Source organism: Ursus maritimus, unplaced genomic scaffold (genome assembly GCF_017311325.1).
Source record: "Ursus maritimus isolate PB19 unplaced genomic scaffold, ASM1731132v1 scaffold_1, whole genome shotgun sequence".
NCBI classification, from domain to species: Eukaryota; Metazoa; Chordata; class Mammalia; order Carnivora; family Ursidae; genus Ursus; species Ursus maritimus.
The window spans coordinates 50498993-50525317 of NW_024423343.1; the positions used below are offsets into that span (position 1 = coordinate 50498993).

Consider the following 26325-nt stretch of genomic DNA (forward strand, 5'->3'; position numbering starts at 1 on the left):
TTTGAAGTTCTGTACCTTCTATTCCACTCAAACCCCCATCTGAGCCTCCTCTTAACACCTCTCTTATCTACAACACTATCATATTGATGTTGGAACCAGAGACCTTCTCTCATCAGCATAAGGGAGAGCTCCCTTTAAAGATTTAGGAATGTGGCAATGATTCTTGAAGAATATCACAGATTGAAATGGAAAAGAAACAGCTCTGCATTAGACAGAATCTAGGATGTCTTCTACATATTGGGTTTTGAATTTCAGTTTCCCACTCAGCCAAAAACTGATCCATCCCCTACATGCAAATTCTATTTAAATGAAACTTCCTTGAGGAACTTCTTATAAGACATTAAAATTCAAGTCTAGGTTATTCATAAATTTACCAGTTTTATCTAGGTTGTGCATTGGTTTACATACAAAGAACCCAAATTAATTCTCCTTGTATGTAAGAATATTTTGAATATAGATGACATGGTCAGACTTTAACACGTAGCCTGGTTGCTGTTCAAACCAATATTTTAAAAGCTTATGGCTTGTCTATCATACCTTGCTCTTATAGTATATATTATATTCAAGGAGCAAGATTTATATTAGAAGTTAGATTGGAAATCTGGAACTGATTAAAAACATTCACTTTTAACTTATGGCCTTAGTCCCAGAAGTTTTATATTAGCAATGTAAAGCATTCCAAGCTAATAGAAAAATTGGATTAAAATTAATGTGGGGTTATTTTTCAAAAGCCTTTGTAGTTATGTCAATGACCTGATGATAAATGTTCAAGGAACATTTTCACCACGAAGAATGCTTTATACACAATCATTGCATCCTGGGCACACCATGGTCTGCTTTTGGGCAGTAGACACAGAAATGTTCTATAAGGCAGGACCGACTAAGAAGTAGCTGTGGCAGGGACTGCTGGCTGTACCCCAGTGTTCATTCTCCCCTTATTCCCAAGTAATACAGACAGGCTAGGGGGCTGACTACCAAGACAGGGCTCTATTTTCTAGCATTGCTACCCCTCCCCCAATCCTTGCAGCTAAACATGGCTGAGTGACTTCATTTTCACCCCGAGGAAAACAAAGGAAGGTGCTGTGTGACCCTTCCAGTCCTGGGTCTTAAAACACTGTGCATATGCTCCTTCATGCATTTTCCTCCTCAACCAAGCTGGGACAAATTCTGTTTAAAGGAATCTGCCTTAGAATACACACTTCATGGGGATGCAGGAAATACTCTTAGTGATAATGGAGAAAGAAGATGGAAGGAGCCTGGATTCCTAATGGTATGGAGCATAGAAGTCTGCCTACTTGCCCCAGATTGATACGTGAGGAAGAAATACGAGTCATTTTTAAAGCTTCTCTCTTGTTAAGACTCACTTGGGTAGCACTGTAGCAGCTTAGCCTTTTACACTAAATAGCACAGGTGTTAAAGCCATCTCTGGTGCCCTCCCACTCCCTTTCACCCGCTGCTCTCTGTTCCTGGTGCCCTCTCATTCATCAGGACCCCCGGATGCTAGCTGAGTGTGTGCTCTGTTCTGGCTCTTTCCTTCATGCTCTCAGCTTGTTTGACTTCTAAGTCCTGACTCCTGTTGCATTTATATTTAGCTATTTGGCACTTTCAAAGAATTCTGATGAACTCAGTCAATTTTTTAGATGCTTATAAGCCATTACTCCACCTAAAAGTATGATTTTTTCCCTAAGAGTTGTGATGTAATCCAAGTGAATAGATTTTTTATTGGCAGATGTTCAGGCAGAAGCCCACAGACCATTCTAGTATCTGCCTAATTATACTGTATAATGCTGGAATTTCCCTTGTGCATGAAGGGACAGAAACCTTTCCTACCAGATTCTCAGGTTAGAACAGGGCTCAGCACCCCTTCCAAGACAGAAAGAGCAGAAAGATGCTGGGCTCTTCTTCTCAACTCTTCACCACTGCTTCTCTATGTGATTAGAAGTAACAGATTATCCCAGTTTTTAATCTGAGGAACATATTCTGAATTTATAATTTCAAACAGGCATGATCCAAAAAAATATCAATCATTACCTACTATCTCTGAGTAAATGTAATAAGTTTATATGACTTAACTTATGTTTCAGAGGTTTCCATTTACTTGCCTCATTGACTTCGAAGTCGAAAGTTCCTGAGTAAACCCTTGTATTTCCCAATGTAATCAGTCTCTGCAAAACTAAAAGTGAAAAATTTGTAGAAGACACTTGATCAAAGGAAATTCGTGTTCTCCTGGCCACCTCTACTTGGAAATCGGAGTGTAACAGGCGCTCACACTATCTGTCATCCTTTATAACCCACTTTAATTGACACTGTTTTCCAAAATGCTTGGTGGTACTCTTTAATAGAACATGGAATAACCTATTGGGTCACGGTTGACACACAAAAAACCAGGATGAATAAAATAGTAAGATAGTGTTTGGCTGTAATTCCAATAAATACTGTTTTGTGGAATTTCATTTCAGTTGTATATAAGTGTGAGTGTGTGTGCATTAGTACGTACTGGGTTGTGATGTATGAATGCATGTCTTACTAAAAGCCTTGCTTCATCCATCAGCTCGTTTTGGCGACAGGATTGCTTCTCTTTTATGGGGCCTCACGACTACCTGAGTGTCATTAAATGGAGTCTCTTGACTTGATCTTGCAAGCGCTTCCGTGCCGTGGGATCATAAACTACACATTCATGTACCAGACAGTTGGTTCCAGGGCTGTCTTTTGCAAAATTATTTAGTTCTCGCTGATTTTGTAAAAATCTATCCCCAAATCCTAACACTGCTCCAGCTTACCAAGAATAATGTCTAGAAAAGAAAAAAATGCCGCCATAATATAAATTTGTCTATGGCCACTAACTAAATTAAATATATGGAATAATTTTGTTTCCTCAATCGGAGACAATCTCATGCTGTACTTTCTCAAAGTGTCAGGCAGTTCCTTTCTAAGCACCAATGTAGAGTTGAACAGCTCAGATGATGGATTATTTATTCCAGTAAGAGGAATTTGGTCATCTTTATGCTCAAATCCATGTGTAGATTCTGCTATGGATTATCTTTTTGGGGAAAGAGGTTTGGGAAGCATTTTTATTCTAAATGCAAAAAAAGTACAAAATCGTTAGTGGTATCTTAATGTAAAGTAGAATTGCAAACAACATTTAGATTTTAGACTTCTATGTATAGCATTATTTATATTCCACATAAAATTACCTATAGCTAGGTGCATTTGTTTAATTACTGTACATATTAAAATGTATAAAACATTTGCCAGAGCACTCAGAAACACAAATTGAGGGGAAGCAGAGATTCCTGAGTGATTGCCTTAGTTAGAAATACTGACATACTAGTTTCTCTTATGAATGATCATATCTAGTAGCTTAACTCATAACCTGCACTGTTGTCTATTCTACAGTGAAAAGAAAATTTGGCCACAAACATGACTGAACAATGAGCACATGAAAATATTTATACTGTTCTGAAAAATGGTTAACTTTTTTACTCTAAAATATTCTGCTTTTCAGAAGTCAATCTTCTGAAAATAATCTGTCCACGCATTAACTTACTCAAAAGTACCAACTTTAAGAGTAAAAAAAGATAAAATATCAGAACTTATGTCTTAAAAATAAGTTATAATAATTTCAGTTATTAATACTTCAATCGAGAGCTCCTTAGTATTACGTTTGAAAGCTTTATGAAACTGCTTTACCCTTTTCCTATGTAACATTATTGAAAAATGGTGTTCAAAGAATCTATAGGCTTTGCATAGTCACTAAAACTTCGCCATAAAATAAAACATTTTGTGCTAAGACAGTTTCTCTGCGCAGAGAAGGATTTGAAAATATGCAAAAAAAATAAAAGGGGAAAGACAACAAAGTGTATTTTTCAGTCTTCTCTAATATGAAATTTATGATTATTCATATTTGGCACAAGGGGCAGTTTATCTTCACATTGTCTTTCGAGGAGAGGGAAAGGAGGGGGAAAAGGAGAGCAGCTCGTTAGGCCAATGAATAGTGCCTGTTCAGCACTGGGAGAAGACTGTTTTGAAGCACATGAGAAGTGTGCAAACACTGAAATTACCACACAAACAAAGTCCACCCGGCTCAACTCAGTTTGACCTTCGATATGGAAACGACAAATCCCTCCTTCTTTTAAAATAAAGTAGGCTCTCTAGAAGGCAACTCTTGGGTACCATTGGTTTATAGACCAAATACGCTTCTACTTTTTCAGACGATACTTTCCCCCTAATAAATTTGGATCAGAAGTAGAAAAGTGCTTTGCCTTCTCAGGTGATCAGTGTGTATGGATGGGGTGGGAGTGTAGTTAGGGGCAGTGCAAATTCTCGTGAAGATAATGCCTTGAAAGGTCTTCTAAAGATTAATCCCAGGCTCTAGAGCTATTGCAGGAGAAATACTTCTTGACTCTCTGGAGGTCCATTGTCTCCGGAATTCCTTTCATCCAACAAAGTCCCAGTTTACCCATGTTCATCGTTGCGTAAGACAAAATCACCACATGCACAAAACACCTTTGTTTTGCTAGAACTGTTACAGAGCGATGTGAACACCATCACCAGTCAAGTACTAAAACCCCAACTACAAGGATTTCGACAGAACTGATGTTTCCTACTAGGAGAGTAGAATCTTTGTTTTTTAAGCAGCGTTATTGACATACAGCTTGCGCACCATAAAATTCCCTCATTTTAAGTGTACAATTCAGCGATTTTTATAAACTTACAGAGTTGTGAGACCACCACCACAATCTGATTTTAGAATATTTCCATCGTCTCATAAAGAAAGGCTCCTTGATTTTTCAATTTGTGAAACAAACACAAATAAATGACTTCTTTTTAAGAGCACAATGTAAAATATGATTACAGATATTTTAATGTGAACAGTTATTATTTAATTCATGGATTTTTATAGTAAGAGTAATACCCAGATTTCCTGGTTATCACTGAGTTGACACACTTTTTGGGTAAATGTGGTTGCTGTGAGTATATTGCCAAACCATGAAAATGAATGAAATTTTAACCGAATTACTTTTATGTTGAATCAGAATTTGCCCAAACCAAAGAAATATTTCCTACAACAAGAAAAAGCAAATATTTTGAAATACGCATCCCACAAATAATTTTACAAGACACAGTCATCATTCTGAGAAATGAGGTTGTTTCCCTTCAGGACCGCTAAAGAGCGATGGGGCTTGCGGTCTGTTTAGATCAATACTCCAGTCAGAAAAGACAGGAGCAATTCGAGCACTGCAACAATTGTTTCCAGCAGTGGTCTATACATCAGCACCCAAACTGGAAATGCCACTCCTCCAGAAAAAGACCATCAATCCAAGCAACTTTCTCCATCAGGTGACTACTTAGTGGGGGTCTGGATCTCAGAAGAAAACTGTCTTACAGTTTTCTGAGTTCACAACTGAAGTTTTGATTTCTGTATATTTGCTAGGGTTGCTCTAACAAAGTACCACTGACTGGACGCCTTGAAACAGCAGAAATTCATTCTCTCACATTCCAGAGGCTAGAAGTCTGAAATCAAGATACCAGCAGGGCCATCCTTCCTCTCTGGATAAAATCCTTCCTTGCCCCTTGCTAGCTTCTGGGGACGGCTGGCCATCCTTGGGGTTCCTTGGCTCAAAGCTGCAGCATTTCCATCTCGGCCTCTGTCATCCCATGGCCTCCTCCCCGTGTATCTTCCTGTGTGTCTTTGCCTTCGCAGGGCATTTTCCTCTATTTCTACGGACATGGCACAGATTGGATCAGGACATGCCCTATTCAAACAGGACTGCATCTTAACTTAATTACATTTGTAAAGACTTTTATTCCTAATAAGGTCACATGCACAGGTGCTAAGGGGATAGGACTTCACTGTATCTTTTGAGGAGTCACATTTCGACCCCCAACAATGCAGCTTTCCAGGCGCAATTTGTTCTGTGCATACGCCACTGTTGCGAAGCTTAAAAATGTTCCAAAGAACAAATCAGTCCCTCTGAGGTGATACGTCAAGGTTGAAATGAGGTTTTAAAAGGGGCCTCTTCTCACATTGTGTAGGTCCTTCTGCACATAAAGAAAGCAACAAAAAAGCTGAAGGAGAAATTTGTAGTCTTCTATTTCAATACCTGAATAATTTTGTGGAACATACTGCACGTTTATTGAACTAAATATCCCTCGTTAGTTCTCTAGTTTTTTACACGAAGCACACACGCAAATATTCTGCAATGCAATTATATGACTCATTTCTTTCTCTTGTAATTATGCTTCATAGATGGAGAGCATGGTTTATTTTCCTCTCTGAAGTGCAATATGGGTTTGAAAGTACAGTTTCTATAGAAGCAACAGCACAGGTGGAGTTCGATGAGTTTCATATGTCCCGTGACCTTGAGTTTGTCATCCTACTGGTCATAGTTTTCCTTATTAGCCTTCTCTGAGCCTTACTGACCCCGATTTGTCTTACAATCAAAAACTACTTTTACGATTTTGATAAGTGTTTGATACATGTACATCTCATTGGTAACAGGATGTTAAACAGCGCTCTTCCTGTTGGTTTTAGCTGAGGCTTAAATTAGAGGTGATAAGTGTACTCCCACCTACTTGTGAGGTGCTAACCCACTTCTGCTTGTCTTGTGCTGGAAGTTTTGCTACTCAGAGCTAACCACCTGATTCCAGCTTATAAAGAAGCTTAAAAGCTCAAGAGAGAAGATGGAGTTTCCAGGAGGATTCCCTAGAGAGAGACGTCAGAGTACTTGCGATTCTTTCTCGTGAGAAGGAGGTTGAGAGGCATACCTTTGTTACCCCGAGTCGAGTGAGGAAGGCTTCAGGAAAGCTACACAGGAAGTTTCATATGTATCTCCTGGAACTATGGGGACATGGTGGACTGTAGTCATGCCTGAGATCTCACGAGAACAGGTGACTGGCTGAAGTGACTCCTGGTGACAGAGGACAGTGCTGCTCCTGGAAGTAACTGCATGGCTGACAGACAGAGGCCCAGATGGGGACCACATACAAGAGCTGTCTGGGGTTTTCTTTGGGTTCTTCCCCAAAAGGCTAATGGAGGGTCAAGGAGGCCTCAGCTAAGAGTCTTGACGTGACTTGCTAGATAACCAGGGACAGAGGAGAAATGCCAGGGGACCAGCTGGAGACACTGGGAGACAGAAATGAGATTTCTCTAATGATAAGGAAACTCAAAAGAGCCCACAAAAATACCCAGAAGGGAAAAGAGTCAGGTCCTAAAGTGCTTCTCTTGTGCCAGAGCACATGTTTTAGGACCAGAAGAAAAGTCTTGTCTCTTAAGAAATGACAGAGATTATTCCAGTCCCGTCCTATATCACATTTCTTAGAACATTTCTACTTAGAAGTTATGACCTTATCACAGTCTCTAATTCTCTTTATGTCTCCCTCAAATAAATTCCCCTTTCCAACTTCCCTATTTTGGTAAATGACAGAACTATTCTCTTTAGTTACCAGGATCAAAATCATAGTCATGTTTTCCTTCTTCTTTCACTTTGCCCTTGATGTCCAGGGTTGCTCTTCATATTTTCAAACAGCTCCCATCGCTGTATCCCTTTTTGCAGTCTTACAAAGTCTCACTTTGCTGAAATTTGTCAGAATTGTTTTCCTAACTTCTAGTTCTCTTCTCTTTTGGTTTATTCCACACATAGCAGGAAAATTACTATCTCTATAACACAACTTTTTTAAAAAAAATTTAATTTTACTTAAATTCAATTAATTAACATATAGTATTAGGTTTAGTGGTAGAGTTTAGTGATTCATCAATTGCATATAACACCCAGTGCTCATTACATCACGTGCCCTCCTTAATGTCCATCACCCGGTTACCCCATCCCCCACCCACCTCCCCTCTAACAAAACTTCGTTTCTGATAGTTAGGAGTCTCTTATGGTTTGTCTCTCTCTCTCTGATTTTGTCTTATTTTTCCCTCCCTTCCCCCATGATTCTTTATTTTGTTTCTTAAATTCCACATATGAGTGAAATCATATAATTCTCTATGATTGACTTATTTTGCTTAGCATAATATCCTCTAGTTCCATCCCCATCATTGTAAATGTTAAGATTTCATTTTTTTGATGACTAACATTCCATAGTGTATATATATGTGTGTATATCTATCATCTATCTATCTATCTATCTATCTATCTATCTATCTATCTATCTATATCTATCTCACTCACATCTTCTTTACCCATTCATCTGTTGATGGACATCTGGGCTCTTTCCATAGTTTGGCTATTGTGGACGCTGCAGCTATAAACATTGGGGTGCACGTGCCCCTTTGGATCACTCTGTTTGTATCTTTTGGGTAAATATCTAGTAGTGCAATTGCTGGGTTGTAGGGTAGCTCTACTTTTAACTTTTTGAGGAAACTCCATACTGTTTTCCAGAGTGGCTGTACCAGTTTGCAGTCCACCAACAGTGCAAGAGGGTTCCCCTTTCTCTGCATCCTCACCAACATTTGTGGTTTCCTGACTTGTTAATATTAGCCATTCTGACTGGTGTGAGGTGGTATCTCATTGTGGTTTTGATTTCTATTTCCCTGATGCTGAGTGATGTTGAGCATTTTTTCATGGGTCTGTTGGCCATTTGTATGTCTTCATTGGAGAAATGTCTGTTTATGTCTTCTGCCCATTTCTTGACTGGATTATTTGTTTTTTGGATGTTGAGTTTGATGAGTTCTTTATAGATTTTGGATACTAGCCTTTTATCTGATAAGACATTTGCAAATATCTTCTCCCATTCTGTAGGTTGTCTTTTGGTTTTGTCGACTGTTTCCCTTGTCGTGCAAAAGCTTTTTATCTTAATGAAGTCCCAATAGTTCATTTTTGCTTTTGTTTCCCTTGCCTTTGGAGACGTGTGTAGCAAGAAGTTGCTGTGGCCAAGGACAAAGAGGTTGCTGCCTGTGTTCTCCTCTAGGATTTTGATGGATTCCAGTCTCACACTTAGGTCTTTCATCCATTTGAGTTTATTTTTATATACGGTATAAGAAAATGGTCCAGTTGCATTTTTCTGCATATGGCTGTCCAATTTTCCCAACACCATTTTTTGAATGTTTTGGTTTTTATAGATATATGTCTCTAGGAATGTATCCATTTCTTCCAGATTGCCTAATTTGTTGGCATATAGTTACTCATAGTATGTTCTTATAATTGTGTGTGTGTATGTATGTATGTGTATATATATATATAATTGTTCTTATAATTGTTTGTATTTCTGCAGTGTTGGCTGTGATCTCTCCTCTTTCATTTATGATTTTATTTGGTTCCTTACTCTTTTCTTTCTGATAAGTCTGGCTATGGGTTTATCCATCTTATTAATTCTTTCAAAGAACCAGCTCCTAGTTCCATTGATCTTTTCTAGTGTCTTTTGGTTTCTATGTTATTGATTTCTGCTCTAATCTTTATTATTTCTCTTTTCCTGCTGGATTTATGCTTTATTTGTTGTTCTTTCACCAGTTAGCTCCTTTAAGTGTAGGGTTAGGTTATTTATTTGAGATCTTTCTTGATTCTTGAGAAAGGCTTGTAGTGAGATATACTTCCCTCTTAGGACTGCCTTTGCTGCATCCCAAAGTTTTGAACAGTTGTGTTTTCATTTGTTTCCATGAATTTTTTTAAATTCTTCTTTAATTTCCTGGTTGACACATTCATTCTTTAATAGGATACTCTTTAACCTCCATGTATTTGTGCTCCTTCCAAATTTTCTCTTGTGATTGAGTTCAAGTTTTAAAGTACTGTGGTCTGAAAATATGCAGGGAATAATCCCAATCTTTTGGTACCAGTTGAAACCTGATTTGTGACCCAGTATGTGATCTATTCTGGAGAATGTTCCATGTGCACTCAAGAATGTATGTTCTGTTCCTTTAGGATGAAATGCTCTGAATATATCTGAGAAGTCCATGTGGTCCAGTGTGTCATTCAAAGTCCTTGTTTCCTTGTTGATCTTCTGCTTAGATTATTTGTCCATTGCTGTGAGTGGAGTGTTAAAGTCCCCTACTATTATTGTATTATTATCAATGTGATTCTTTAATTTGGTTATTAATTTATATATATAATTGGCTGCTCCCAAGTTAGGGGCATAAATACTTAAAATTGTTAGATCTTCTTGTTGGATAGACCCTTTAATTATGATATAGTGTTCTTCTTCATCTCTTATTACAGGCTTTGGTTTAAAATCTAATTTGTCTGATATAAGGATTGCTACCCCAGCTTTCTTTTGATGTTCATTAGCATGATAAATAGTTCTCCACCTTCTCACTTTCAATTTGGAGATGTCTTTGAGTCTAAAATTAGTCTCTTATAGACAGCATATCAATGTATCTTGTTTTTTATCCAATCTGATACCCTGTGTCTTTTGATTGGAGCATTTAACCTATTTGCATTCAGAGTAATTATTGAAAGATATGAATCTGGTGCCATTGTATTATCTGTAAAGCCACTGTTTCTGTATATTGTCTCTGTTCCTTTCTGGTCTTTGTTACTTTGGGGCTCTCTCTTTGCTTAAAGGATTCCCTTTAATATTTTTTACAGGGCTGGTTTAGTGATCACAAATTCTTTTAGTTTCTGTTTGTTCTGGAACCTCTTTATCTCTCCTTCTATTCTGAATGACAGCCTTGCTGGGTAAAGTATTCTGGGTTGCATATTTTTCTCATTCAGCACCCTGAATATATCATGCCAGTCCTTTCTGGCCTGCCAGGTCTCTGTGGATAGGTCTGCTGCCAGCCTTATGTTTCTACTCTTGTAAGTTATGGATCTCTTGTCCCAAGCTGCTTTCAGGATTTTCTCTTTGTCTCTGAGATTTGCAAGTTTCACTATTATATGTCAAGGTGTTGACCTATTTTTATTGATTTTGGGGGGTGTTCTCTGTGCCTCCTGGGCTTGAATGCCCGTTTCCTTCCCCAGATTAGGAAAGTTCTCCACTATAATTTGCTCCAATATACCTTCTGCCCTCCCCTTTCCTCTTCTTCTGGGATCCCAATTATTTTAATATTGTTTTCCTTTATGGTATCACTTATCTCTTAAATTCTCTGCTTGTGATCCAGTAGTTGTTTATCTATCTTTTTCTCAGATGCTTTATTCTCCATCATTTTGTCTTCTATATCACTGACTCTCTCTTCTGCCTTGTTTACCCTAGCAGTTAGAGCCTCTGCTTTTGACTGCTTCTCAGTAATAGCCTTTTTGATTTCGACCTGATTAGATTTTAGTTCTTTTATTTCTCCAGAAATGGATTCTCTAGTGTCTTCTATGCATTTTTCAAGCCCAGCTAGTATCTTTATAATCATTGTTTTGAATTCTAGTTCTGACATCTTACTTGTGTCCATATTGATTAAGTCCCTGGCAGTGAGTACTGCCTCTTGTTCTCTTTTGGGGTGAGTTCTTACATCTTGTCATTATGTCCAGAGAAAAACAGATGAAAGAAAAAAAAAATACAAAAATAGCAACAATAAAGCCAGAAAAATATACATTAAACAAATCAGAAGAGATCAGAAAACAAAAAAGAAAAAAAAAAAAGAGAGACAAAAAGAAAAAGAGAGAAGAAAATAAAACAGAAGGTGAACAGAACAGAAAAATAAACTAGATCCTGGGTATATTTTGGTCTGTTTGTTAGAAGAAACTAGATCCCAAAATTGGAAAGAAAGAAAAACTTATATATACAAAAATAAAATTGAATACAATGAAAGGAAGCTGAAACGGAAATATATATTAAAAAAGTAAATGTAAAAATGAAAATTAAAAAAACGGTTGATTAAAACAAGAAATTAGCTCAAAAGGAATAAAAATTAAAACTGAAAGACTAAAGAATCATGAGAAAAAACCCACAAATTCTATATACAATTTTCCCTTAGCACTGGAGTTTTGCAGTTCCGTATGATTGGTAAACTTGGTATTCCCGCTGGTCTTCTAGGGTAGGGGCCTGTTGCAGTGATTCTCAGGTGTCTTTGCCCAGGTGGAACTGCACCCCCACTCCCCCCCCGCCAGGGGGCCAGGCTCAGTCTAAGCGGCTCTGGATTGCTCTATGTGGCTTTTGTTCTCTGAAGGCTTTCAATACCAGTTCGGGGGATGAAAATGGTGGTGCCCCTATCTCCAGTCTGGGAGCTGAAAGTTCGTGCCCCCTTTTGTGACCCTGGGGATCCTGAGACCACACTGTCCCACCTGGGCTTCTGCTGCACTTCACCAGCTGAGTGCCTTTCAGGCAGGGACATCCCCCACTGGAGCAGACTTCTAAAAGTTCCGATTTGGGGCTCCACTGCTATATAACTTTTTGGTAGTTGGCTGCCAGAGGCTCCCTCTCCCGTGGTTTATCTTCCCATATATTGCTTCAGATTCACGTCTTCACATCTCCTACCTTGCAGAAAATGGTTACTTTTCTATTTGTAGAGTTGCAGCAATGCTTTTCTTAGATCTCTGGTTGAGTTTGCAGGTGTTCAGATGACTTGATAGCTAGCTAGCTGAATTCCAGGGACCAGACAAAATTAGGGTCCCCTACTCCTCTATTTTACCTCTCTATAACACAACTTCTGCTTATCACTCTGTTACTTAAGAATATTCTATGTAAGCCACTGTCCTCACAGTAAACATAAAAGTTCAGACAGAATTATGATGCCATCTGTGATGCCACATCTTTTAATTTTGTCAGTGATCTACTCTACTCCTACTCCGTAAGTTACATTCCTAGCCTCAAAGGCAATTTCATTCATTCAATAAAAAATGTCTTTAAAAAATAAATAAATAAAAAAAAATAAAAAAAAAATAAAAAAAATAAAAAATGTCTGTGACTCTGTTAGGTGCTAGGGATGCAGCAATGAAAATCAAAGACACAGTCCTTGAGTGGAGTCTAGAGGGGCATGTATGCAGGTAAAACAAGGTTCGTGGTGGGAAATACAATATACTACAGGGTAGCAGAGGCACATAATAGCCAGGCTTTGCTTACCAGAGAAGGCATCTCAAGGAAGTGACCTTAACACTGAGGCCTGAAGGCAAGGCGGGAACCATCCGGGTGAAGAAGGGCCAAGTGGTGGACCAAGAAGAAGACAAAAAAATGTGTGAAGATTCAAAGGTGAAACTGAGCATATCCTATTTAAATAAGTGAAAGAGATTTTGTTCTATTGAAATGTAGCATAGTGGTGCCTAAGGAAGGACAGGATAAATCCTGAAGCCAAGATTAGAAATTTGGGCTTATTCTAAGAAAAATATAGAGCTTTTGGAAGTTTTGAAAGTAAAAACACAGTGAGCAGATTTGTCTTAGAAAGTACATTCTGGCTGATGGGTGCAGAATGGGCCAAGAAGAGAAGCAGAGGACCAGGTAAGAAGCTGCTTCTAGAACCCAGATATGAGTTTAGGGTGGCCTAGATTTGAGTAGCACCAGTGAGGATGAAGGTAAACCAATAAAACTGAGGAATATTTGAGGCAGAAAGTATAGGAATTCAAATTAATTGTAAATGTGGTAAGTCAAGATTGAATCCCAAGTTTCTGTTTTGGGCAGCTGTGAGAATGATGGTGTCATTTATAGGCACACCTCAGAGATACTGCTGGTTCAGTTCCAGATTACTGCAATCAAGCAAATACTGCCAGAAGATGAGTCCAATAAGGTTTTTGGTTTCCCAGGAGAAGTTATGTTTACACTATACTGTAGTCTATTAAGTGTGCAGTAGCTTTAGGCTAAAAAAAATGTATGTGCCTTAATTTAAAAATACTTTATTGCTAAAAAAAATGCTATCATCTGTGCTTTCAGAGAGTTATCTTTTTGCTGGTGGAGGGTCTTGCCTCCATGTTGATAGTTGCTGGCGGATCAGGGTGGTGGTTGCTGAAGGTTAGGGTGGCTGTGGCAGTTTCTTAAGATACGACAACAATAAAGTTTGCTGCCTTAATGGACTCTTCCTTTCACAAACAATTTCTCTGTAGCATGTGATGCTGCTGATAGCATTGCACCCAGCTTCTCTCAAAATTGTAGTCAATCCTCTCAAACCCTGTTGCTGCTTTGTCAACTAAGTTTATACAATATTCTAAACCTTCTGCTGTCATTTCAACAATCTTCGCGGCATCTTCACCAGTAGATTCCATCTCAGGAAATCACTCTTTGCTCATCCATAAGAAGCAACTCCTCATCCATTAACGTGAGTTTGCAACAATTCAGTCACATCTTCAGGCTCCACTTCTAATTCTGGTTCTCTTGCTGTCTCCACCTCATCTGCGGTTACCTCTTCCACTGAAATGTTGAATCCCTCCAAGCCATCCATGAGGGTTGGAATCAACTTCTCCCAAAGTCCTATTAATATTGATATTTTGACCTCCCCTCATAAACCACAAATGTTTTTAGTGGCATCCAGCATGGTGAATCCTTTCTAGAAGGTTTTCAATTTACTTTGCTCAGATCCAGCAGAAGAATCACTATCTGAGGACTATTTTGCATAGCCTTACAAAATGTATTTCTTAATAATACAACTTGAAGGTCAAAATCACTCCTTGATTTGTGGGCTACAGCAAGGATGTTGAGTTAGCAGGCATGAGACAACATTAATCTCGTTGTGCATCTCCAGCAGAGCTCTTGGGTGACCAGGTGCATTGTCAATGAGCAGTGAGAGTTTGGAAGGAATCTTCTTTTCTGAGAAGTAGATCTAAACCATGGGCTTAAAATATTTAGTAAATCATGTTGTAGACAGATGTGCTGTTATCCAGGCTTTGTTGTGTCATTTACAGAGCACAGAATAGATTGAGCAAAATTCTTAAGGCCCTGAAGATTTTGGGGATGACCAATGAGCATTGGCTTCAACTTACAATAACCAGCTATGTTAGCCCTTAACAAGAGAGTCAGCCTGTCCTTTGAAGCTTTGAATCCAAAGCACTGACTTCTCTCTAGCTATGAAAGTCCTTGATGGCATCTTCTTCCAAGTGAAGCCTGTTTTATCTACACTGAATATCCGCTGGTTAGTGCAGCCATCTTCATGAATGATCTGAGCTCGATCTTCTGGAGAACTCGCTGAAGCTTCTACATCAGCTCTTGCTGCTTCCCCTGGCACTTTTATGTTACAGAGACGGCTTCTTTCCCTAAACCTCATGAACAACCTCTGGTAGCTTCCAATTTGTCCTCTGCAGTTTCCTCACCTCTCTCAGCCTTCAGAGAATTGAAGAGAGTTAGGGCCTTGCTCTGAATTAGGCTTTGGCTCAAGGGAATGTTGTGGCCGGTTTGATCTTCTGTCCAGACCACTAAAACTTTCTCCATATTGCCAATACGGAGCTCTCTTATTATTTGTGTGTACCCTGCAGTAGCATGTTTCATTTCCTTCAAGAACCTTTCCTTTGCATTCACAACTTAGCTGTTGGTATAAGAGACCTTTTGGCCCATCTCAGCTCTCGATATGCCTTCCTCACTAAGCTTAACCATTTTCACCTTTTGACTTACAGTGAAAGATGTGTAACTCTCTTTCTTCCACTTGAACACTTAGAGGCCCTTGTAGGATTTCTAATTGGCCTAATTTCAATATTTCTGTGTATCAGGGAATAGGGAAGACTGAGGAGAGGGAAAGAGACAGGGAATGGCTGGTCAGTGGCACACTCAGAACATATACGTTTATCGATTAAGTTCGCCATCTTACATGGATGCAGTGTGTGGTGCCTCAAAGCAATCAGAGTAGTAACATCAAAGATCTCTGATCAGAGATCACCATAACAAATTTAATAATAATAATGAGAAAGTACAAAGTACTGTGAGAATTACCCAAATGTGATACAGAGACACAAAATGAGCAAATGCTTTTGGAAAAATAGTGCCAGTAGACTTGCTCAATGGCAGGTTGCTACAAGCCTTCAATGAAAAAGAATAAATAAAAAGAAAAAAAAGAAAAAAGTTATCTGTGAAGCTCAATAAAGCAAAGTGCAAACACGAGGCACGCCTGCGCTACAGTAAGAAGCACAAACGGAACGAATCTGAGGCTAGACATGATGGTGTAAGTTTTGACAAGTTGATTTTGAGGTATCTGTGAGATGTCTTAGTAAGATGCACGATACGCAGATGAGGAAGTAGGCCTGAGGGCTTCGGGCAAAGATCCAGGCTCAAAATATATTCTTGAGAATCCTGAAGCTACAGATGGCGACTGAAGCCCTAAGAACAGATGAGTCCACTGACGGACAATGAGAGAAAAGCAGCCTTTGAAGAGCCACAGCCCTGAGGAGCACCAGCATTTAAAAAAAGGTATAGGGTAGGGAGATGAGGGAGAAGATTTCAGTGGCATGGAAGCTTCACGCAAAAAGGAGTTGCAAGAAGAGGACAGCATTTTTAAATACTACAAGAGCCTAAGTAAGATAAAGATGGAGAGCTGCATAATAGATTTAGCAATAATGTTGTGCTGGTCACATTCTGTTTGCTTTCGTCCCTCTTCAGCTTGTTTCACACCCAGAAGTTTGACCAGTATGAATGACATCAATGAACTCTATGCATTCTATCTCCTGTTTGAGTTAGACCAATGGTGTGCACTGGCAGGGATGAGAAGGAGGACATAAGGGAGAAGAGTGAAAGAGGATATTTGTACCTCAGCTGCCGCTTTGCGGATTAGCTGCAGGCTATGCATTCCTCGACTAAAGGTCACCTTTCCTGTCAGGCGGTTAGTTCTGCTTACCTCTTTTGGGGTAGTGTGAGCAAGAGCTTCCTGCATTGTTTAGCTCTGGAATATTGTGCCATCTCTTGAGGGTTCACTATGCTCTCTCAAAGGCCTTTAATCTCTTTATGACATTCTGTCCAAATTATTCCACCTCGAATGTCCCATCTCTTTCCTACTGAAACCTTGATTGACACAATGGTCATTTGTGACTTTGGTGAGAGTCCTTTCAGGGGTGTGGTGAAGGCAGAAGCCAGAACATAGGGGCATCAAAGAGTAAGTGGGAGGTGAGAAAGAGGAAAGGGCAAGTATTCTTTCAAAAAGTTTAGCTATCAAAGGATGCAGAGAGGAGGTAGGGGCCACAGAAAAAGACATGGAGAGGTTTTCTTTTTATGTTGGGAAGACTTGAAGTAATCATTTCATTATTTGTGAAAATAGGCCAGTATAGAAAATTATTTTAAGGATACAGGGGGAAAAAGGAAACTAGAAATTGGAGCATGGCCCTCTAAAGGGTGAGAGGAAATAGAACCTCCTTAATAGAAAGGCTAGTCTTCGACAGAAGAGACCCCCTCCCATCATCATAGGAGGGAAGGGGGAAAGGAAGGTTGACATGTGGGAAGTCTGTAATCAGAATGCAAGATTGAAGCTATTCTACTTTGATGGCTTCTCTTTTCCTCATGAAGATGAAAGCAAGGTCACCTGATGAAAGTGAGAGTAAGTGATGAAGTTGGAGATTTAAGAAGAAAAGAGAAGTTCGAAGTATTTTGAAAAAAGGGTGAGGGAGTTTGTCAGAACTCTCTGAGAACACAGTTGAGTCTGAAAATTTGGGCTGGCACCAATCTACAAGTATGTACGAAGTTCCTCCGGAGGCACTGAGTAACATGGGTATTCTTTCAGAAAAGATGAAGAATTAGGTTGGCCAAGGTGGGGTTTTTCTAAGTACTCAGACTGAAGGACAACAGGAGAAAAGAGCTGAGGAATTAGGAAGCAAGTATTTGAAATAATGAAGCATGGAATTTATATGGACAGGCAATAGAGAAGAGAGGAGTCAAGAAACTAACTGTCCCTGAAAGACTGAAGACAGATGTGGGGACGCTAATCGTGGGGGGCTGGTGATCAGAGAGCTGAATCCCCAAGTTTAGTATTTCAGTACAGCTCTTCTGAAAGCTGACAAGGTCCCGGATGAAGCCAGGGTGGCTGATGTGGAGAAAATATAAATGTTGTTGGATATGAGGCTATCCATGGGACAGCTGGCATTCCTCAGGTGATGTCTCCTTGGACTAACCTGAGTTTGATTCTTTTTTAGTGCATATAATTTATAATTAATGCCTGATAAGCCATTTATCAAATTACATGATGTCACAAACATACATGGTAATATTTAAATGTGAGAGGGTCATTCTCACTGTACAATTAAATTCCAGTTTTCTGGGTCAATTAAATCCTTTACTTAAACATATTAACTTCAGAAATATAGTTTTTTCTAAAGAGAAAACAGGTGGGTTTCTTAAACCAGGCTGCTCAGAAAAGTTCCTCATTTGGTTTTCTAATTATAAAGCACAGAAGGAAGGTTTGGTTTGAAGTTTTAATTTACCAGAGCTATACAGGATTAGTTTTTCTACATGCAACCCAGTATTTGACAGTTGTTAAATATTTGCTTTAACCATGAATTTATTTTGAGTACAACACAATTGCACCTACTATCTCTGCATGACTTTTTTGGGAATTGGCATACACTCATAATATTTAACTAGAACAATGAATGATTTAAAAATAGAAAATGCACAAATTACTGTACTCCCTTGGAAGCATATAAGCTTTGACAGAAAGTGGAATAAAGTGGTTGTGTAAAGAGCTTCAACATAATTTTTTTTCAAAAAGCCTTTTATTTTTATTAGCTTTAAATATATTTAGCTCTTCAGTGCAATCTCTTTGGAACACACATTCAAAATCCAGTAATGTGTATCAGGCCTATGATAATGGGCCTTAACTTTTTCTCTTTTGAAATCATACAAGTTATTATTAATAATATATATTATATATGTAATTATAAAATATAGATCCATACCTTTTTAAACTTACAGACATACACACAGATTCATACATATGGCATTATGTGTGTGTGTGTATGTGTACATATATATATATATATATATGCACGTGTGTGTGTATCTATCTACCTAGATCTGGATATACATATATATACTTATATACTTATTCTGGTCTTGGCATATAACACTATCAATTTTTGTTGGAAAGTTGTGACAGATGCATTTTCTTGCCCAGTTTCTTTTGTGACCAATGAATAAATTAGGTGATGGAAAAAGGATACGGTAGGTTTCCAGTTAGAAATAAAGAGATAATGGCTCTTGGTGCCGAGAAAGCAGATACGTTCAGTTGAACGAACATGAACTTGGTCACATTAACTTCATGATATATATCAACTGTGACAATCATTCAGTCATTCATGAAACATTTACTGAAGGTCCACTGTGTGTTAATCTCTGATGATAAAGTAAGATGTAGCATTTGCCTAGTCTGGAACAGGCTTGTAACTGATCTAGTTACATTTAATGCTTTGCATATTACCTGTGAAAATGATGTATATTTACACTGGAAATAGTTTTTTTATGAACCGATCTATGCTATTCCCAAGAATTTTAAAAAAGTTTTAGTTTTTAATTATAAATCATACTGCTTCTCATATATCACTCTTATTTGCATCGTCTTTTTTATAACCCAGAGCATATCTTAATACACATTTGATTATCTATTTTCTTCCAAGTTTTACAGATTGCTCTTATATTTCATAGCATTTCTCTTGATCCTAAGGGAAAAAGGGGCACTTGCAATCATCAAAATACTATACTATATATAAATGCAGAAACTCTCCACGTCTATGTATATGGGGTAAATTTTAGAAGAAAAACTCTGATAGTATAACTTTGGGGTTTTGCCTTGATTTATATGTGTTTTTCCCCCTCAACCATTACGGATGACAGATGCTACAAATGTGACCAAACTCTGAGTATTAAGCAACGAAAACTATTCAAGCATGATTTTTGCTCTGTTACCTTTTATAATCTGTAAAAATCAATAATCTTCTATAACTCATCAGTAATCTCCTGTGATGATACTTTTTTTAACCAAATCTAGGTAAATTAGAGAAGCCAGATTATTATATTCATATATTAATGAAAATGATAAAAACTCTAGCCTAAATTTTTTTGTTTAGGGAATAACTGAAATATGTAAGAACTGCTAATAATCATACTTATTATTCCAATTGGTTTATAAGATACCTGACTTTTTAAAAAAGCCAGTTATGTTTTAATTAATTCATTAATTATTTTAAAAGATTTTATTTATTTATTTGAGAGAAAGAGAGGGAGAGCACAAGTAGGAGCGGGGCAGGGGAGGTGCAAAGGGAGATAGAGAGGCAGACTCCCCGCTGAGCAGGGAGTCTAATGTGGGACTAGATCCCAGGACCCTGAGATCATGATCTGAGCCAAAGGCAGAAGCTTAACCCACCCAGCCACCCAGGCACCTGTAGTTACATTTTAAATATCAAAGATTTGGCCATTCATTTATATATTCACTAAAAGCATTTCACAAGATCCTCAGGAATTAAGTAATAGTCCCACTACTTCAAGACTAGCCATTGTATTATTAAAATAGAGTCAGGTCCACGTGGGGGTTCTAGTCGGAGGCTTTCAGGCCTAGCATGCTTGTCTAAAGTAGAGAAGTCTGGGCCTTAGTTCAAAAGATCTGGCATACAGGCTAGGAAACTGCATTTTAAAGAAATCATTCCAGGTGATTTTGAAGCACATTCTCAGGTCCCATTCTGATGAAGAGTGGTTTTGAATACATCTTTTTGAAACGTTTATCAGATTGTCATTCCTCTATTTAAAATTATCCAACAGCCGCCCCCTGAGTTTAGAAAACTTTCAAACTCCTTGGCATAGCTTCTGCCTTCCTGTCTAACCTCATTTGGCCAAGCTTTCTCTAATTGGTAAATCTGTGATTTTACTGGCTTTCTGTGCTCCTGAAAGCCAGCAACCTCATAGCGTGCTTGGGGTCTTTGCTTTTGCTGTTCCTTCTGCTTGGATTCCACCTCCCCCATACTTTCTCTGCATTTGGGCCTCAAATCAAACGCCAACTCCTCCGTACACTTTTGCAGACCACCCCTACCCTGGGATTCTCAATCAAATGCCTCCTACAATTGCCTGATAAGACAAACCTGGGCCATGTGTAAAATAATGGATTTGTAGGACTCACCCCAGATGTCATCAATCAGCAGTTCCAGGAGACAAGCTCAGGAATCTGTATTTTTAATAAGCCACCTGGGTGAGTCATTATCAGGCAAGACTGGAAAACTGTACTATCAAGTGTCCTAATTATTACCACAGAAGCTATCACTGTCAAAAAAGAGCTTTGTTTAGATGAAAACAGGCACTTTGGGTTGTTTCAAGCTCTGTTCTCAGGAGTTGAACATGATCTGTTATCTTGTAGAAACAGCTCAATAACTATTTCTTGACTGAATTGATGACACACGGGTTTAGGGGAAGATCCCAGTCTGGTGTTTACATGGAAGTCACTGGAACTATTGTTAGGGTTTAACAATTGTTATTAAAGATGGAGTTTAATTTTTAAAGGTTGATGTGAAGTGATTTCAATCTTCTAGCAAAAAATTATTGTAGTTTGATCCTAAAATAAAAGTCACTTTTCTCCTACACACAGCCCATTTGGTGGGACTTAAAAGGGCTCCAGGTTGGGGCTTTCTCCTGTCACCATCATTTGGTCAAGAGGAAACACTCATATGCCCTTTGTCATAATAAATTCTGGAAGTCTAGACCACTCTCGACTCAAGGACTCAGCCTGTTCTTCCTGCTTGTCTGTCAGAGCAGCTAGTCTTTTACTTTTAGACATTTTTAGGTGTGGGTCAGTTCCGTGACTCGAGGGGACATAGGTCAAGATCACTGAGTAGTCTTACCAAAGTTTCTGCAGCAGGCAGAAAAGAGGGGGGGATGCACCCCCATCCCTACTTTTCAGTGTATAAATTGAGGGGGTAGCTCATAGCACACCATCAATTCCGTCTGAAAGTTAATTTTTAATCTTCAATATCTCTTTTGACTCCACCAATCCATTTTGTAGACTGCAGATTAGCGGTTAACCAAGAGTTGCAAAACCAACTGTCTACCTCCTTGAAAAGTCCTGTATAGGTAGTCTAACACCTCCTTTTAGAATACTGAAGTATTTTCACCTCTTGTTTTATGAACTCAGCTAAAACTTAAGTAAAGATTCCCAATTTAAAGTCTTATGACTAAAATTAGTGCAACCCTGAAAATTCACATACGGCTATGTGGTAGGACGGCTGGACAGTTACTTCAGATTGAATGGTTCAGGAAGGCTTCTACTACAGGAATGGCTGGGCCGTGGAAAGGTCAAGGGAGAGAGCATCTTGAACAGAGAAAAAAGCTAGTGAGAAAGGTCCTAAGGCAGGAAACAAAATGACTTGAGAAGATCACAGAGCAGCAAACAGGCTAGCGTGGGTCAAATGTGAGGTGATAGGGAAGATCCAAGCAGCCAGGGGCCAGGACTTGCTCGGCTCCGTAAGCCAGGGAAAGAAGTTTTTAAGTTGATGGACTGGAGGGGGGAGGTAAAAATAAAGAGGAATCAGGGCTGCCTCAATATCACCAAGTGAGTCCCTGCTGGTCATTACAAAAACAAAGGGAAAGTAGAAAAGAGGAACCCTGCCCTTTTATGAGGAGGAGTCATGTAGCTTGACATCAGGCAGAGACTTTTCAGTTCATGCCACTAAACTTTTGCACCGCATTTGGCTACTGGATTATCAAGTTTCAATGTTCACTTTCTGAAAATTAAACATTTTATTCAATCACTTAAATTGTTGAAATTCCTGCCATTTGCTGTGCTCCTTTCTTTGCCGCCATCCTGGCTGCTCTGGTTCAGAGGTCGCCTCATTGTGTGCTCGAATTTCAGCCATATTGAGAAGGTAAAGGCTTACAAACAGTCCTCTGTGCTTTAAAATGACTTAACCATGTAATGGTCAACAAATGACCCAAAGAGGAAAATCAGGAACTTCATTCTAGCCTCTCAAGAGTTGGGAGCTCAGAAGAGGGCTGTGAGCATCCTCGCAGCCCGTGTTCTCCCTGTCGTTGCACCTCGTGATGGGAAACATCAGTAAGAGGAGTGCAAATGTCTATATTTGGTCAAGCGAACTGGAAGCTAGGATCTGGAGGAAAGCCACGGAGATAAAGGAAACAAGTTCAATTTGTACAAAGAAATGAAAGTGTGGTGAGTAAAGAGGAAGTCATAAGATTTCATGAGTTCGAGAGAGAATTTTCTTTTCCCCTGGCAGAATGAGGCCGAATGGGAAGCCTGGGACTGTAGAAGAAGCTCATGGGACCTGGGAAGAGATAGAAAGCAGAAATATTGGATGTTGAAACCCTGTTTTATGGCGTGGTGGTGAAGAGCGCAGGCTCTGGAGCTCAATTGCCTACTTCAAGACTGCTTTCTTCCTAATGAGTTGTATGACCAGCAAGTCACTTACCCTCTGTGCCTCAATTTCTTAACCTGTGAATGGGAATGATAATGCTCCATGTCTCCCAGTGTTGTAAGGATTAAATGACTGCATATGTGCGTAGCACTTAGAATACAGCCCACACTATGAAGCACACATAAACATAGGTATTGGACCCTTGGGATCCCACTCAAGGGGCTTCCCCAGGTACACTTGCCAAGATGAGACTGGTGGACAGGATCCAGTTCCTTCTTCTTGGACAGTTGTGATCTGTATAGATGACCTATATAGGTGATCTGTCCAGGTGATTTGAGAAGACTAACATCTCCGACATAGAACCAGTCAGAAGCAAGGCTCACAGGGGATAGTGTTAATAAAATGAAAGACTCAAATAGGATTATGTTAACCTAGGAGCACAGGGACAGACAGAAATGGGAGGGAACAGCAAAGCAAGACAGTCTTGGATAGCCTGGTGAAAGCAAGCAGGAGAGAGCAAGGTTGAAGGAAAGAGGAGTCAAATGGTCAGGCTCAGGGTGAGTAGAACAGAAAGAGTATGAAATCATTTAAAACAGATGACAAGGCAGTGGTTATATTAAATCAATAGATGACAGATGATAGATAGGCAGATAGATAAGTGGATAGATCGATAAAGAACCTAATTCTTTTACGAGCTACTGGTAAGTGAAAAGAATCAGTTTTGGCTACAGATGTAAATATGGGAGGGTGAGAGAAATGATGTGTTGAAACTGACAGACTGCTCACTTCAAAAAGATAAAATGTGTTATAGTGTCATCCACTGAGAGAGAAGCCAGACCCCGGGGAAGCCAGTTCTATCTGTTCTCAAAAAATTTTTTTGAGATTTGAAGGGTTAATGTAGAAAAGGGTGTTATTAGTGACAGGAGGCTTTTGGTCTTCTTCCTAATACCCAAGGCACAGACCAAACATGCTGCTCCAAGCATAAGGCTAAGACGGTAAATTTGAAAGAAATGGCTAGAAAACGTGTCTAGTTGTGTCTGCCACATCTTTGTGTGCTCAGTTTAAACTGATTCAAGTGAAAAATCCTGGCTGATCAGCTTTCACAGCTGCTTTGCCATAGGGAGCAGCTGCTGCTGGTGCCACACGATATACGTACATAGGATGCCAACAGGCAGACAGGGTGCAGACATCAGACTCAGAGGGCAGAGAGTGCTAAGCACTGTGGGAAATGGTGTTTCAGGTTTCTGAATTGGTACTTTAAAAAAATTTTATTGTTTTTTGATGGAGGCAGAATTGACATACAATACTATATTAGTTTCAGGCATATAATATTAAGGATTTGATATTCGTATATATTGTGAAATTATCACCACGATAAGTTTAGTTAACATCCGTCACCACCTGTATAGAATATTTTTCTTGAGATAACTTTTCAGGTTTATTTTCTCAGCTACTGTCAAATATTCGATACAGTATTATTAACTAGAGTCACCATGCTGTTCATTATATCTCCATGACTTATTTTATAACTAGAAGTTTGTACCTTTTTGACTTCTTCACCCATTTGACCACCCCCAACTCCCAGCCTCTGGAAACTACCAATGTGTTCTCTGTACCTATAAGCTTGATGTTGTTTGTTGTTGTTGTTCTTGTTTAGATTCCACGTATAAGTGAGATCACATAGTATTTGTCTTTCTGTCTGACCTATTTCGTTTAGCATAATGCCCTCAAGTTTAAACTGGTACCTTTTTTGAAAAGTCAAGGATAGATAAGCAGAGATGGTGGAAGTATTTTCAAGTATCTTTGTCAATAAGCCACAAGACTCATCAGGCTTGACTGCCTCTCGCTTGCTTCCAATGGGGCATGAGTTTCCAGGATTAAGTTCTAGGATGTAGTCAAGTGTAGGTAAAGCAATGTCATTAATACAACTACATTCAGCAAAATAGGACTCACAATTTAACCATGGACAAGAGAGAGCGAAAGGATGAACCAAAGAAAGGCTGGCCACTGTTGAAATCATTAAACTCTCAGGCTCTTGGTTTTGTTATAAATATGGCTGATAATATTTCAAGGTATCTGGATTTCCCTCCCAGGCATTTGAAGCCAGAACTGGGTTTGGGAGTACACATGAATTTAAAAGAAAAAGGGAATGGGGTGATAGTGGAGGTGAGTTAGAAACTATGTGTTTAGGGAGGCTGAATTTTCAATAAGGACAGGGAGAGAGATCAGGGAAGAGCAAAACATCACACCTAAGCAGCAGGCAAGGAGAAAAATCCAGGATCAGATGTGGTGGATCTGCCATTGGGAGGAAGGGTAGAGGCAGGAAAATTGGAGGGCCGATGAGAGATGGTGTGCTGAATGGGGGTGTCTGGAAATGTCTCCAAGGGCCAAAGGTGTGTAGGTGGAGGGACCGCTCTGCAACAGCTGCAGATGAACTCATGGCTGAAGGAGGCTCAGTGAGGGATAATGTGCTTTGGGACGAAAGTCGGGAGCAAAGTCAGACTAGGAAGACATTCAAGAAAAGGTCATCCAGGATTCCTAAGATAGCAAGATCAAGAGGCAAAGATAAGGGGAAAAATCAACATGCTGTCCCATTCTTTTCAAAATTTGTATCCTTGGATTTAACTCTGCTTACTGAACTAAAGAATTTTAAAAATCAGCAAAGCTTTCAGAACTTCTAGTGACTAACCCAGACTTTCTCTACTCCTCTGACCCCACAGTTATAAAAGAGGTAATTTTAAATACACATTATTTAGAACAGATGAATGTATTGTAGGAAGCAATTTGGTTAGCAGGAAACGGATTTTCTCTTTATTGGAATATCGTCATCTTCATAAAGCATTCCTTTAAAAAAAAAAGCTGAAGAAATATAGCCCATGTTGCAAAATGAGTCAAGATAATCTGAGTCTGAAAGTTGTAGGGAAAGGATAGAAATGGAGTGTGTACCCCAGAGGACCATAACGCAGGGCTTGCTGAGGTTACTAACTTCAGTTCACATAGGGCCTGAACATCCGGGGCCAGATTTGCCTAGCAGGGGAAGGAAAGAAAACTGAAATGAAATATAGGACAGTTAAAGTTACATTATAAATGGATCAAAAAACCCCTCCTATTGGGCCTAGATCGATGCATTGCCAAGGACTCTGCCTCATAAGCATTAAGAACTGCTTCTGAGCGATTCTACCCCATAAGGTTCAATACAAAACCTGACACCTTACCCAGCACC

The 26325-nt window shown here is 39.2% G+C and overlaps 1 long non-coding RNA gene across 1 annotated transcript in view; it reads right to left on the reverse strand.

Annotated features, from left to right (window-relative positions):
• Window positions 1-4795: 4795 nt before the first annotated feature.
• The window catches only part of LOC103659635, a 72636-nt gene continuing 51106 nt past the window's right edge, over window positions 4796-26325 (reverse strand). Inside the window, exon 7 of the long non-coding RNA XR_567566.2 lies at window positions 4796-6042. This is a non-coding gene — a long non-coding RNA (uncharacterized LOC103659635). The remainder of the gene's footprint in view (window positions 6043-26325) is intronic.